Source organism: Myotis nattereri, assembly GCF_964212035.1.
Source record: "Myotis nattereri genome assembly, chromosome: 3".
NCBI classification, from domain to species: domain Eukaryota; kingdom Metazoa; phylum Chordata; class Mammalia; order Chiroptera; family Vespertilionidae; genus Myotis; species Myotis nattereri.
Window position 1 is genome coordinate 25,142,857 of NC_138077.1, and position 12,880 is coordinate 25,155,736.

Consider the following 12,880-nt stretch of genomic DNA (forward strand, 5'->3'; position numbering starts at 1 on the left):
GAGTTTTGGAATGTTGTATTTTTCTAGGAATTTGTCCATTTCCTCCAGGTTGTCTAGTTTGTTGGAGTAGAGCTGTCCATAGTAGTTTTTAATGATCATTTGTATTTCTGTGGGGTCTGTTGTTATTTCGCCTCTATCGTTTCTGATTTTGTTTATTTGGGTCCTCTCTCTTTGCTTCTTGGTGAGTCTGGCTAGAGGTTTGTCAATCTTGTTTATCCTTTCAAAGAACCAGCTCTTGGTTTCATTGATTTTCTGTATTGTTTTTTTGGTCTCTATGTCATTTATTTCTGCTCTAATCTTTATTATTTCCTTCCTTCTGCTCACTCTGGGGTTTTCTTGTTGCTCTCTTTCTAATTCTTTGAGTTGTAGAGTTAGATGATTTACTACCATGTTTTCTTGTTTTTTGAGATAGGCCTGTAGAGCTATAAACTTCCCTCTCAAGACTGCTTTCATTGTGTCCCATAGGTTTTGGATTGTTGTGTTTTCATTGTCATTAGTTTCCAGGATGTTTTTAATTTCTTCTTTGATCTCATTGGTAACCCAATCAATATTTAATAGCATGCTATTCAGCTTCCAGGTGTTTGAGTATTTTTGGTTGTTTTTATTGTAGTTTATTTCTAATATTATGCCATCATGGTCTGTGAAGATGCTTTTTATGATTTCAATCTTCTTGAATTTGGGGATACTTTGCTTGTGACCCAATATATGGTCTATTTTTGAATATGTCTTATGAGCATTTGAGTAGAATGTATATTCCCTGGCTTTGGGGTGGAGTGCTCTGAAGATGTCTATTAAGTCCATCTGATCTAGTGAGTCATTTAGGATTGCTGTATCTTTGCTGATTGTTTGTCTAGAGGGCTTATCCAGTGCTGTCAGTGGTGTATTAAAGTCCCCTACTATGATTGTATTGTTGTCGATCTCTCCTTTGATATCTTCCAGGAGTTTTTTTATGAATTTGGGTGCTCCTGCATTGGGTGCATATATGTTTACCAGAGTTATATCTTCTTGTTGTATTGATCCCTTTAGTATTATGAAATGGCCTTCCTTATCTCTTGTTATGGCCTTCACTTTGAGGTCTATTTTGTCCGATATAAGTATTGCTACCCCAGCTTTCTTTTCCTTTCCATTTGCCTGAAAGATATTTTTCCATCCTTTCACTTTCAGTCTGTGTGAGTCCCTTCTAATGAGGTGGGTTTCTTGTAGACAGCAGATGTATGGGTCATGTTTTTTTATCCATTCAGCCACTCGATGTCTTTTGTTTGGAGCATTTAGTCCGTTTACGTTTAAAGTTATTATTGAAAGGTACTTGTTTGTAGCCATTTCTGTTTTTTTGTGTGTGGCTGTTTTCTTTCTGAGCTTTTTATTATTTTTATACCAGTCCCTTTAGCATTCCTTGCATTGCTGGCTTGGTGGTGATAAACTCCCTTAGCCTTTTTTTGTCTGTGAAGCTTCTTATTTCCCCTTCAAGTTTGAATGATAGCCTTGCTGGATAGAGTATTCGTGGATTCAGTCCTTTGCTTTGCATCACTTTGTAAATTTCTGTCCATTCTTTTCTGGCCTGATGTGTTTCTGTTGAGAAATCATTTGACAATCTAATGGGCGATCCCTTGTATGTAACTTTCCGTCTCTCTCTTGCAGCCTGTAAGATTCTCTCTTTGTCCTGAACATTTGCCATGGTAATTATGATGTGTCTTGGTGTGGGTCTTTTCGGGTTCACCTTGTTTGGGACTCTCTGGGCTTGTGTGACTTTTTTCTTCCCCACCTCAGGGAAGTTTTCTGATATTATTTCTTCTAATAGGTTTTCTAATCCTTGTTCATCCTTCTGTTGTTCTGGTACCCCTATTATTCGTATGTTGTTTCGTTTCATGTTGTCCCAAAGCTCCCTTAGGCTCTCCTCCTGTGTTTTAATTTTTTTCTCCAATTGCAGTACATTTTGGGTGTGTTTTGCTTCCTTGTCTTCTAATTCACTAATTCGGTCCTCCGCTTCTCCTAGTCTACTGTTGATACTTTCAATGGAGTTTTTCATTGCAGCTATATCACTCTTCATTTCTTCTTGGGTCTTACTTAAGTTGTTGATTTTTTCATCTGTTTCTTCTAGCTTCTTCCATATGTTATCGATTTTTTCATCTGTTTCTTCTTGCTTCTTGCAGAGGATGTCGATTTTTTCCTCCATCCGGTTTATGCACTCTAGGACCCTTATTCTGAATTCTTTGTCTGTCATGTTGCATGCCTCTGTATTACTTAGCTGCTTTTCTGGAGAGCCCTCCTTCTCTTTCCTTTGGGGGTTTCTTTGTCTACCCATGTTTGATCTCACTGACATATCTAGACGTTGAGTCGTTCAGTGGTTGCTCCCTTGGTGGCAGTGACTCCTTGGTCTGTGGATGCTCTTCGGGCGGTTGCGGTAGCAGCTGCTCTTCAGTTGGCAGCAGCTCCTCTGGTGTGTGCTGTTCACAGCTGAGGTGGCTCTTCTGGCTGGTGGGGCGAGGCTTCACATACAGCTGCTGTTCCTCAGCAGAGGGTGTGGTGCTCTGGAGGTTGCTGTAGCTTCGATCTGCTGCGTTGATTTAAAGGCACAAAATACAACACAACAAGGCACCACGTACCCGGCAGTATACACAAATATATTCACGATATTAATAACCCCAAATAAAGGTGACGACCCGAATTAAGAGAATTAGGGGATAAGGAGGATGGAAGGGAAAAAGATAAAAGAGAAAAAAGAAAAGAAAAGTAGGGACCAAAAAAAAAAGAGTGCAAAAATGAAATTGGGAAAAAGGAGGGGGGAAAAAAAGCAAGAAAAGAAAAGACAAGAAAAAAGAAAGAAAAAAAAAAAGGAGAAAAAAGAAAAAAAAAGAAAATAAAAGAGCGAAAAGAGAGAATGAAGTGGAAGAGGGGAAGAGACTTTTAATATGAGGAGAATACTCCTATAGAACCGCCATTAATCCCAACAGATTCCAGCAACAGCTCCCTGGAGATGAATGCAAACTAGAAACAACCAATAATATAACGATGAAAATAGAATGGAGAACACTAATCCCAAAATAAAATAAAGAGAAAATAAAATGACACTTTAAAAAATGGTAAAATGGTAGCAGTAATAATACTGGTTAAAAATAAGAAGGTAGTAGTTAAAAGGGTAAAATGAGGTGATGGAAAAGAAGAAAAAAAAAAAGAAAGAAAAGAAAAAAGAAGAAGAAAAAAATTGGTTTCTTAGTTAAAAGGTGAAAAAAGGAAAAAAAAAAAAAAAAAAAAAAGACTTGCAGTAGTGAAGGTCCCTCGGTTCTTCTATTCTTCAGTGTGGCTCGCCTTAGACCTGCCAGGTATTCAGGAGAGTGTTGAATTTCCCTGCGATACACTGTTCCTCTGTGTTGTAAACCACAGTCCTTATTTTAAAGCAGGCCGCATTTCTTTCCCAGACTGCCTTATTTTGTGTTTAGCAAAGAGTCAGTTTGTGGGTCAGCCTCTGGGTGGCAGTGTTCTGGGGTTGGCCTCTGAGGCTATAGGGCCTCTCTGTCCAGTGGAAGTTCACTGCCCAGAGCTGGCTGCGTAATAGTTAGTTACTGGGGCTGTGTTGTTGCTGGGATTGAAAATCCCTCTATAGGCCAGACCCTGTTAACTCCCAGGGATTGATCAGATTATTTTAATCCTTGATCTCCTACAGGGTGGAATCTGGGTGTGGCTGTGTTCCTTGCCTGGGGGCTGGGGGGAGGAGTCTCACTCTCCGGAGAGAATGTCTGCCCCAGACCTGGGCTCGGGGGTGTCTCAGCACTCAATTCGCTGCCACCTCTCCCGGCCCCCCCTCTCTCTTCAGTCTCTCCCCAGATTCCACTCCTCCGCACACTCTCCCTCTCTTCAGCACAGGTGAGTGTCTGTATCCGAAATGTCCCATGAACAGGATTCAGTGAAAACAATCAAACAAATGCCGGCCGTGGAAACGGGGAAGGCTTGGTTTCTGTAAGCTTCTTCTCTTACCGGGACTGCATGGTCTGGTCAGCTTTTCAGGCTGACCCCTTTAGGCTCAGTCCTCTGTGATCACAGAACCCAGCTCTCAATTCCCCCGGCGGCGCCAGGAATCCCGCGGTTCTCCTTTCCCCCGTCAGGGGCTGTGCCTGTCCCAAGGGACGCGGCTGCCGCGCGGTCTCCCTCCGACTCTCTGGGTTCAGAGGTCTGGCAAACTTTCCTGCCCAAATCCCTGGTTTTTTTACCTTTCCTGGGGAGTTTTGCTCTTCACGGCTGCAAACCGTCTCACCAGCTGAGCAATTTCGCCAATTCGGTGTGGGTGTTACTAGTTTCAGCTGCTGACTCCATTTGCTCCGGGACACGACCTGGGACGCGTCTGCCTATATCGCCGCCATCTTCCCCTTCCTCCAGTCATAAACTTTGGATAATACAAGAAAGAAACCTCAATTAAGTGCAGTTTTTGGGGTCACCACAAGTCACCCAAGCAGGGGTATAAAGAGGATTTAACTTTTTGGTAAGCAACTGTGGCATTTTATATTTGTACAAAGCTCTTCTATTTACCAAGGATTTTACATTTTATTATCCTTTTTATTGAGGTACAATTTTGTTAAACAAAACCTTCAACAATGAAAGTTGTCTTGAAAAACAGGGTTCATTGAGCCACATGCCAGGAAAAGGCCCAGGTCTCGGGCCTTGCAGCCCGAACCACCAGCAGTTGGAAAAGACATAATTGTCTGCTATCCTGGGGTTGACAGGGCTCTTCTGTACAATGAGGTTGGGGGGGGGGGGGGGAAGATATGTTACTTTTAAAGAATTTACATTGGTTATAGATAAGGCGGTTAGGGATGGGAAAAGGTGAAGCAGAGTAAATTCATAAGCAAGCAGTAGATGATTCTGGATTGGTTGTAGGCAACAATCTAGAAAGTTCCTGTATAAGCAAGATGTGGCGGCGTCTGGTGGTTGGCTGTTCTTTCTAAATAACACTTGAAATAGCTGCCTGGAAGTTGACGTGGAGTTGGAACATACATTCAGAAATGTGGACAGTCTTTTGTAGGTGCCCCGCTAACTGATCTACATCCCTTGTCTCTTCCTCCCACCCTCCAGCCAGCTGTAATGTAATTTACAGCATCTCAGCATTTTCTCTTGCCAATTTACATGTGGTGAAAAGTGTAGATATTTTGTGTGTTTTGATCAGTCCTGACAAATAGGTACAATTCTATCAAGGTATAGAACATTTCTATCACCCAAAAAGTTTCCTCATTTCCCCTCAGTCCGTTCCCCCCATCTCAGCCTCATGCAATTACAACCCTTATTTCTATCCTCATCGGTTAGCTTTTCTTGATAGAAAACTTTATATAAATTGAATCATGCAGTTTTTGTCTCTCTTTCCCCCCTTATTTTTATGCTTTTGAGAGCATATGTATTGTTGTATGTATCAGTAATTTATTCCTTTTTGTTGCTGAGTAATTTTTATTGTATGGATATATCACAGTTTGTTTACCCATTTTCCTATTGAGGGACACCTGGGTTGTTTCCATTACTTCTTCTGATCATCAGTATAATGATATTAGATAAGTAGAAGTTTCTACTACCTTCATTTTCTAAATTAGCAAGCTGGGGCTCAGAGAAGTGAGGCAATGTAAGGTCCCACTGCTGGCAAATGATGAACCCAGGAGGAGGCCTCTGCTTCTTTCCCATTTTCCAAGGCCAGTTTGTTTCTGTCTTTAAAAGGAGTTTTTCCCTGTCTGACTCTAGGATTTGATCTGATTCTCCCTCATCTTTGACTGAGAAAGACTCAGACCAAAATTCAGAAATTCAGCCCTACTCTGGAGTAGCCATTGGCAAAGCCTCAGTTTCTCAGGGGGGAGTGAATGGGTTTCTGAGGCTGGCCCAAGAGTTGGAACAGACAAGAGCACGGGATCTGGATGACATTGGGTTAGATTACAGATCTTCAAATGATCTGTGGATGAGCAGCTTTGTCTTCCGCAGTGCAATGGGGACATAGGATGGGGGCATACTAGACAGGTCTCTGTTGAATCCCTGCTCTGCCGTGTTAGCTGGGGAGCTCTCAGTCAATTCCACCTCTCCGAGTCTGTTTCTCCATCTGTAAAAGTGGTAGTTTAATGCTTCCCTCCCAGGTCACGGTGAGGAACTTCCTGACTCAGAACTTGCCCTTCTGCATTCTGTCATGGATGGGCTTGAGGGAATATTACCACGTGCCCCTGACCTTGCTGTGGGATTTCCACTGTATGGAAGAACTAATCCTCCCTTTATCGCTGAAGACACTAATTCATTATTTATAGACTGAATAGAGAGAAGGTTTACTTGTCAGTGAAGTACTCACAAATATAAAGCAATGGGGAGGGACACGGTGGGGTTCATTCGCTTTAAGAGAGCGGGGAAAAGGAATACAGCTAGTGTTCTTTGATGTCACTTTTTTTTTTTTTCTCATCTCTGCTCAAGAAAAATGAAAGCATCTTCAAGAGGCTAATGTTCAGGAGGCCAATGAGGCCGCATGGTTAAAGGACCTGCAGGGAAGACAGAAGGAGAAAGTGTTTACTGTCAGCCTTCCACCTCCCCATTTCTGCTCTTTTATGGATTTAACAATATCTCTGGGCCTCAGTTTCTCCAGCTGTAACCCTTAAATAGCGCTCATTGTCTCATGCCTCAGGATTTGATGTGAAACTTGATGAATTCAGTTTTCTAATAATGTACATGGACGCAAAGATTTTGTATAAAAAAAAGAGTGATATTGATGTGACTACTGTGTAATTTGAGGCTAATTATGCATCCAAGACAGCCTTACAATCTATGAGAAGATTGATGTGTGGATGACTTAATAGTAGAATATATTTAACTCTGGTCATAGTAAAAGCTGGGAGGAGTCATAGAATAACCTAGGGTTGGATGATTAGCGTGGTTAGTAAGAGTTTCTAAAGAAATGTCAAAGACTTCTTGACGTTACTGAGCCTTTTCAACCAACATGGAAAATATCTGATCTCAAATGGTTCCATGAGTACTTGCTTTGCAGAACATCCCTGCTTCATAACACTTACCTGTAAGGTTTCCCTCGATATTCCCAAGGAGAGAACATGCTCTTCAGGGTCAGTGCTTGTGCTTGGAGGGGACAAACAGTGCTCATGGGTGAAATCAGAGTGCTCGCAAAGTGTTTATATAGGAAGCTAAATGACATGCTTTAGTCACAGCTTTCCATAATCAGACTTTAAACACCTCATTCTGCTGCCTCAGCTTTTTACTGTGACAGGTTCTTTGTGTGTGGGAGGAAGAATGAATATGGGGTCCCTTTTTGAATGAAGAATGCTTGAAAGGAAGGAGATGATCAGAACATAAAAATGCATAAGGTAAAAGGAGTGACCATAGGATAGAGCAAAAGGCATCCCTTGCAGTGGATGTTTATGTGGCAATTGTTTGGTTTGGGCTTTTTGTTGGAGAACATTTTCTTTCAGAGTTTATGTTATTTTATGAATTACTAGAGGTCCGGTGCACAGGTGGGGGCTGGCCGGGCTGGCTGGGGGAAGGGGCTGTGGGCAGTTGGCCAGCCGGCCCTGCCCCTGATTGGGGTGTTGGGGACCAGGCCAGCCTGGCGGAGGGGAGGGGGCGGGGGGGGGGGCGGGGGAGGGGGTGTGTGTGTGTGCAATCAGGGCCCAGATCTGGCTGGTTGGCTGCCGCAGTGTGCATCATAGTCACCGGTCATTCCGCCATTCTGGTCACTGGGCGCATATATATATATTCCCAGTTGTACTGCATAATTTTTGTATTTATTTCCATGTCTGTCTCCCTTCCAGGCATAAAGGAAACAACACTTTGAATGTCAGGTGATAATAGAGCATACAATTTTAGCCACCTGTTTAAAAGTTAACATTTATCAAGTGCTTTTTATTTGATTTTTGTAACAACCATATGAGGAAAGTATAATTTTTATTATTATCCCCATATTACAGATGAGGAAACTGAAGGCAAGTGTTAAGTTGTCAAGTTTAGACAATTGACAACTTGCAGATCAAAGGCAGAGCATTTAGCTTTCATTTTCTACTATAATGAGCTTCTTGATGGTGGAAGTCTTATTTCATCCCTCTTGTTATCCTCAGCACTCAGCTCCATGTCTATAATATAATGATGAATGATTTCTAGAACCAAACATTTTTAAAGTGACTTTTGTAAAACTGCTGGTGTCTTTAGATCCTTTCCCCCAACCATGCACATAATGAAGAGGTGGAGATTATTAAAGGGAATTTTGGAATCTCCTCTGGACATGTTGTTAGCTTTGAGATGTCAATTAGATATGCAAATGTGGATGTTGGCTACATAATTATAGTTATGGGCCAAAGCTTAGGAAAGAAATCGGGACCGGAGATAACATTATGGTTGTCATGAATGAATAGATAACATTTAAAATCATGGGCCTAGATGAGCTCTGTAGGGTGGGGGTGGGATGTGGGGTGGGAGCAAAGGTCTGGAAGAGAATAAGGCTAAAGACTTCTTGGGCTTCTATACTCAGAAACTGGGTGTAAATGAAGAAAAAGTAAGTTGGAGTGAGAGCACTAGGAGAAACCATGGGTGCTAAGAGGTAAAATGATTCATAAAGATGAGTGTGGACAGCTGGGTCAAAATCCAGTGAGAGATCAGGTTGGATGTGGACAAAGAACTAAACATGGGGCTTGGTGTGACCAAAGGTCCTTGGAAAGAGTTGTTTGATGGGCATGGTGGGGGTCAAAGAAGATTAGAGTGGTTGGAGAGAGAGTGAAAAGTGAGCATCAGTCAAATCTTAGAGTTTTGCTATAAAAAGGAGCTGATGGGTGGGGCAGAAGCTGATGGGAACTTGGGGTCAAGAGAAAAAATTTACAAATAGATGATATGAAGACATATTTAATGCTCAATGGAATACCCTAGTAGTGAGTGAGAAACTGAAGATGCAGGTGAGGAGGGAGACTTGCTGGAGTGATGTCCCTGAGACAAAGAGGGGCAGGGAGCAGAGCCCTACTGGAGGGTGGGCTGCCATGGGAGACCACACTTCTCCAGGTTCCCGGGACAGGCAGCTCGTCATGCTGAGGACACACATTCCTCCTTCACGTTCACACTGTTAAACTCAAGAGCTGATGGGTTTTGCATATGCCAACTAATAGGTTTACTTTTATGGATAAGCATATACACAGAAAGTAGTCAGAAGCTGGTGTAAGAATAAGATAAAAGTTATCTCAGATTAAAGGAATTTTTCATAATACTAAATGCTACAAAGTCCTATATAATAAAGAGGTAATATACAAATTGATCATCACTCCAACATACAAGATGGCCACCCCCATGTGGTCAAAGATGGCTGCCACAAGATGGCCAGCAGGGGAGGGGAGTTGTGGGCGATCAGGCCTGCAGGGGAGGGCAGCTGTGGGGGGACCCAAGCCTGCAGGGATAGGCAGTTGGGGGGGGGGGGCGGGGACCAGGCCTGTAGGAGAGGGCAGTTGGGGGCAACCAGGCCTACAAGGGAAAGCATTTGGGGGGGACCAGGCCTGCAAGGGAAGGCAGCTGGGGGGACCAGGCCTATAGGAGAGGGCAACTGGGGGTGACCAGGCCTGCAGGGGAGGGCAGTTGGGGGTGAACAGACTTGAGGGGGAGGGCAGTTGTGGGCAACTGGGCTAGCAAGGGAGGGCAGTTAGGGGCAATCGGGTTGGCAGGGGAGGGCAGTTAGGGGCAACCAGGCTGGCAAGGGAGGGCAGTTAGGGGTGATGGGGCCAGCAGGGGAGGGCAGTTGGGGGTGACCAGGCCTGCAGGGGAGGGCAGTTAGGGGCAATTGGGCCGGCAGGAGAGCAGTTAGGCATCAATCAGGAAGGCAGGTAGTGGTTAGGGGGTGATCAGGCTGGCAGGCAGAGTGGTTAGGGGCAATCAGGCAGGCAGGCAGGCGAGCAGTTGGGAGCCAGCAGTCCTGGATTGGCAGTGGGACATCCCTTGAGAGGTCCCAGATTATAGAGGGTGCAGGCTGGGCTGAGGGACACCCCTCCCCCTGCACAAATTTCGTGCACCGGGCCTCTAGTCTTTAATAAAATGGTAAAATGCGAAAGTTTTAAAGTCCAGAACTCTGCAGAAATAATAGGAACAACGTTGTCTATAATCACTCATTGTGTCTTCTGTGTACTGAGAACCTGTCATATTACTGGCACTTTTCAAACATTCTTGTTGATCTTTACAACAAAGCAAAACAAAATGGTTTTCATATGGTTTGATAGGTGAGAAAACTGCCATTGAGATTCTGCCAGGTTTCATGATTTGCTCAAGGTCGCCCAGCTGCTAAGGTGAGATTTAAGTTGCTTCTGGATTCAGAGTTGCTTTCCCTCCTACACTGTCTGAGTACAGTACATGTTTTGATATAAGTAATATTCCCATTTAACAGGGGGTAAACATTTGTCTCAAAAATTTAAGTTTCTCAAATATCTAAAGACATTGAATTTATTTGCAAAAACTACTCCTATTTTTCTTCTAGTCTAGTGTATAAATATGCCAGGAAGGAAGGAAGGAAGGAAGGAAGGAAGGAAGGAAGGCAAGAAGGAAGGAAGGAAGGAAAGATGGAAAGAAGGAAAGATAGAAAGAAGGGAGGAAGGGAGGAAGAAAGGGGAGGAGGAAAATAAAGATGGAAGGAAGGGGGAGAAAGGGAAGGAGTGAAAAAAGAAAGGAAAGATGACCTATGTAAACCTAGAGAGAATGGTGTCATGAACCCTCATATCCCATACTTTGGTTTAACATGTTTTTCTGACTTAGCGTTTCTTGGAATTGATTATTAACATTTGATGAGATTCACCAGTATGATAGCAGGCCATATACCATATATCTCAATATTTTAAAGTTATAAACTAAGATATGTCCACAGTCAGCTGGCCATTCTCACCCATGGCTCTTCCCTTCTTGGAGCTGAAGGAGCCTCATGCTCCCCTAGATGAGTCTTGCCCTCTAAGTATCCAAGTGGCTGCCCGGAGCTGCTGGGGCAGGGCAGGGTGGAATGAGGGATTTCACCCAGGATTCCTGGCTGAGATGGGATTCACCTGCACCTGTGTGGAGTCTAATTGGCGCAAGCTCCCTGGAGTGCATGCAAGAGAGAATACACTTACCTTCCTCTCTCCTCTCCCCCAGTCTCTTTTACATGATCACCAAAGTCCAGCACTGAATCTGCTTTTAATTCCGATTTAAATAGAAAATTTGTGCAAAACTTAAATCCCACTGCATAATGTTTTGGTATAAGTGTCTTAATATAAACTCAAATCAATAAATTACCCCAAATCTTCACATAAATTAGGTGTTCCCAAATAATACGCCCACCCTGTGACCGGTGGCTTGAAGTATAGCATAGAATACTCCCATCCTCACGATGCACAGAATTCCACCTGAGAAAAAGCAGGGAAGGATACCCTTTGCTAATACTGCGAAGGACCTTGGCCTCTGGTCCTCTGTAATGTCTGAAATTCCATTTGAAGTGCGGTTCTTTAAGTGCTGTGTTCTCCTTGACAATGCAGCTAGGAAGGGGAGCATGATAAATTATTCACCCCTCAGCGATGTCCAGTGGGAGCTCAAGGACAGCATGCATTTACATCATGAGAGATGCACAGTAATTGGTTATTGGGGGAAATCAGAAACACACACTGAGTGGTAGTTCTGTGTTTTGGAGATGAGGAAACCAAAACCATTACCTGTATGTCATGGGATTGGCTGAGGAACTCCTAGGACGTCTGTACCTTATTTATTTCTGACTTAATGTCCTAGCACATCCGAGGTACTAAATCAATGCCTGTTGAACGAACAACCAGGGAAAGTAGGATTTACGTTTCAGGTCTCAGTGGTTTCTGTTTGGGGGAATCAGAGGTCTTCAGTGTCTTAGGAACAGATCTACATGAGCTCACAGAGGGTTTCTACTCATGGTACTGCTCCTCTACCTGGAACCAGGAGTTAAGCCTTGCCTTTACTGTATTTATCCACTCTGTGTCCTGTTCCTGTGGCTTCTTCCTTTGCAAGGCCTTTCATATTTCTTTTTGCTTGTTTGTTTGTTTGTTTATTTGTTAATCCTCACCCGAAGATATTTTTTTCCATTGATTTTTAGAGAGAGTGTAATGGAGAGAGAGAGAGAGAGAGAGAGAGAGAGAGAGAGAGAGAGAGAGAGAGAAACATCAATGTGAGAGAGACACATCGATTGGTTGCCTCCTGCATGCGCTCCAGCAAGGACCAGGGATCAAGCCTGCAACTGAGGTATGTGCCCTTGACCAGAATTGAACCTGGGACCTTTCAGTTCCACCAGCCAATTCTCTATCTACTGAGCCAAACTGGCTAGGGCAAGGTCTTCCATATTTCTCAATTTTCTCTGCCCCTCTCTGGCTCAGACCCTGATGGTTTCCCTGCTGAAGAAACATACCAGACTTCCTGTTGGTCTTTCTGTTTTAGACACTTTGCCTCCAAATAGTCTGGTAAGCTGTCTGCAGCGTAGTATTACTAAGTCACACATCATATGTGTTACCCCTGCCCCCAACTTTTATCAATGGCCATGACCCATCGGATCCAGTTGAACTTCTTTCCTTGGTATTGAAAACATTCCTGCTCTCATGTAACCTACCTTTTGGGGCTTATCTACAAACCACTGGCATAAAACCTGTTCTTGACAATCTGGTTGTTTTACAACATTTCTTCATGCCTGAGGAAATGGTATGAGAACAGTTTGTTAAACTGTGAGATTACCTTTGACAAGGATGGGGGATGTGTCCTGCATCTTTTTGAATTTATTCTCCAACACAGCAAACACCCCTGTGGAGAGGCCCACCAGAGAATCCAATTTCAGCTGCTCCGTGGGGTCGCAGGGCAGAGGCGGTGCAGCCTGCAGGACTTGGACATGGAGGGCTGTCCTGATGCTTGGATGGAGTGAGATGGAGGA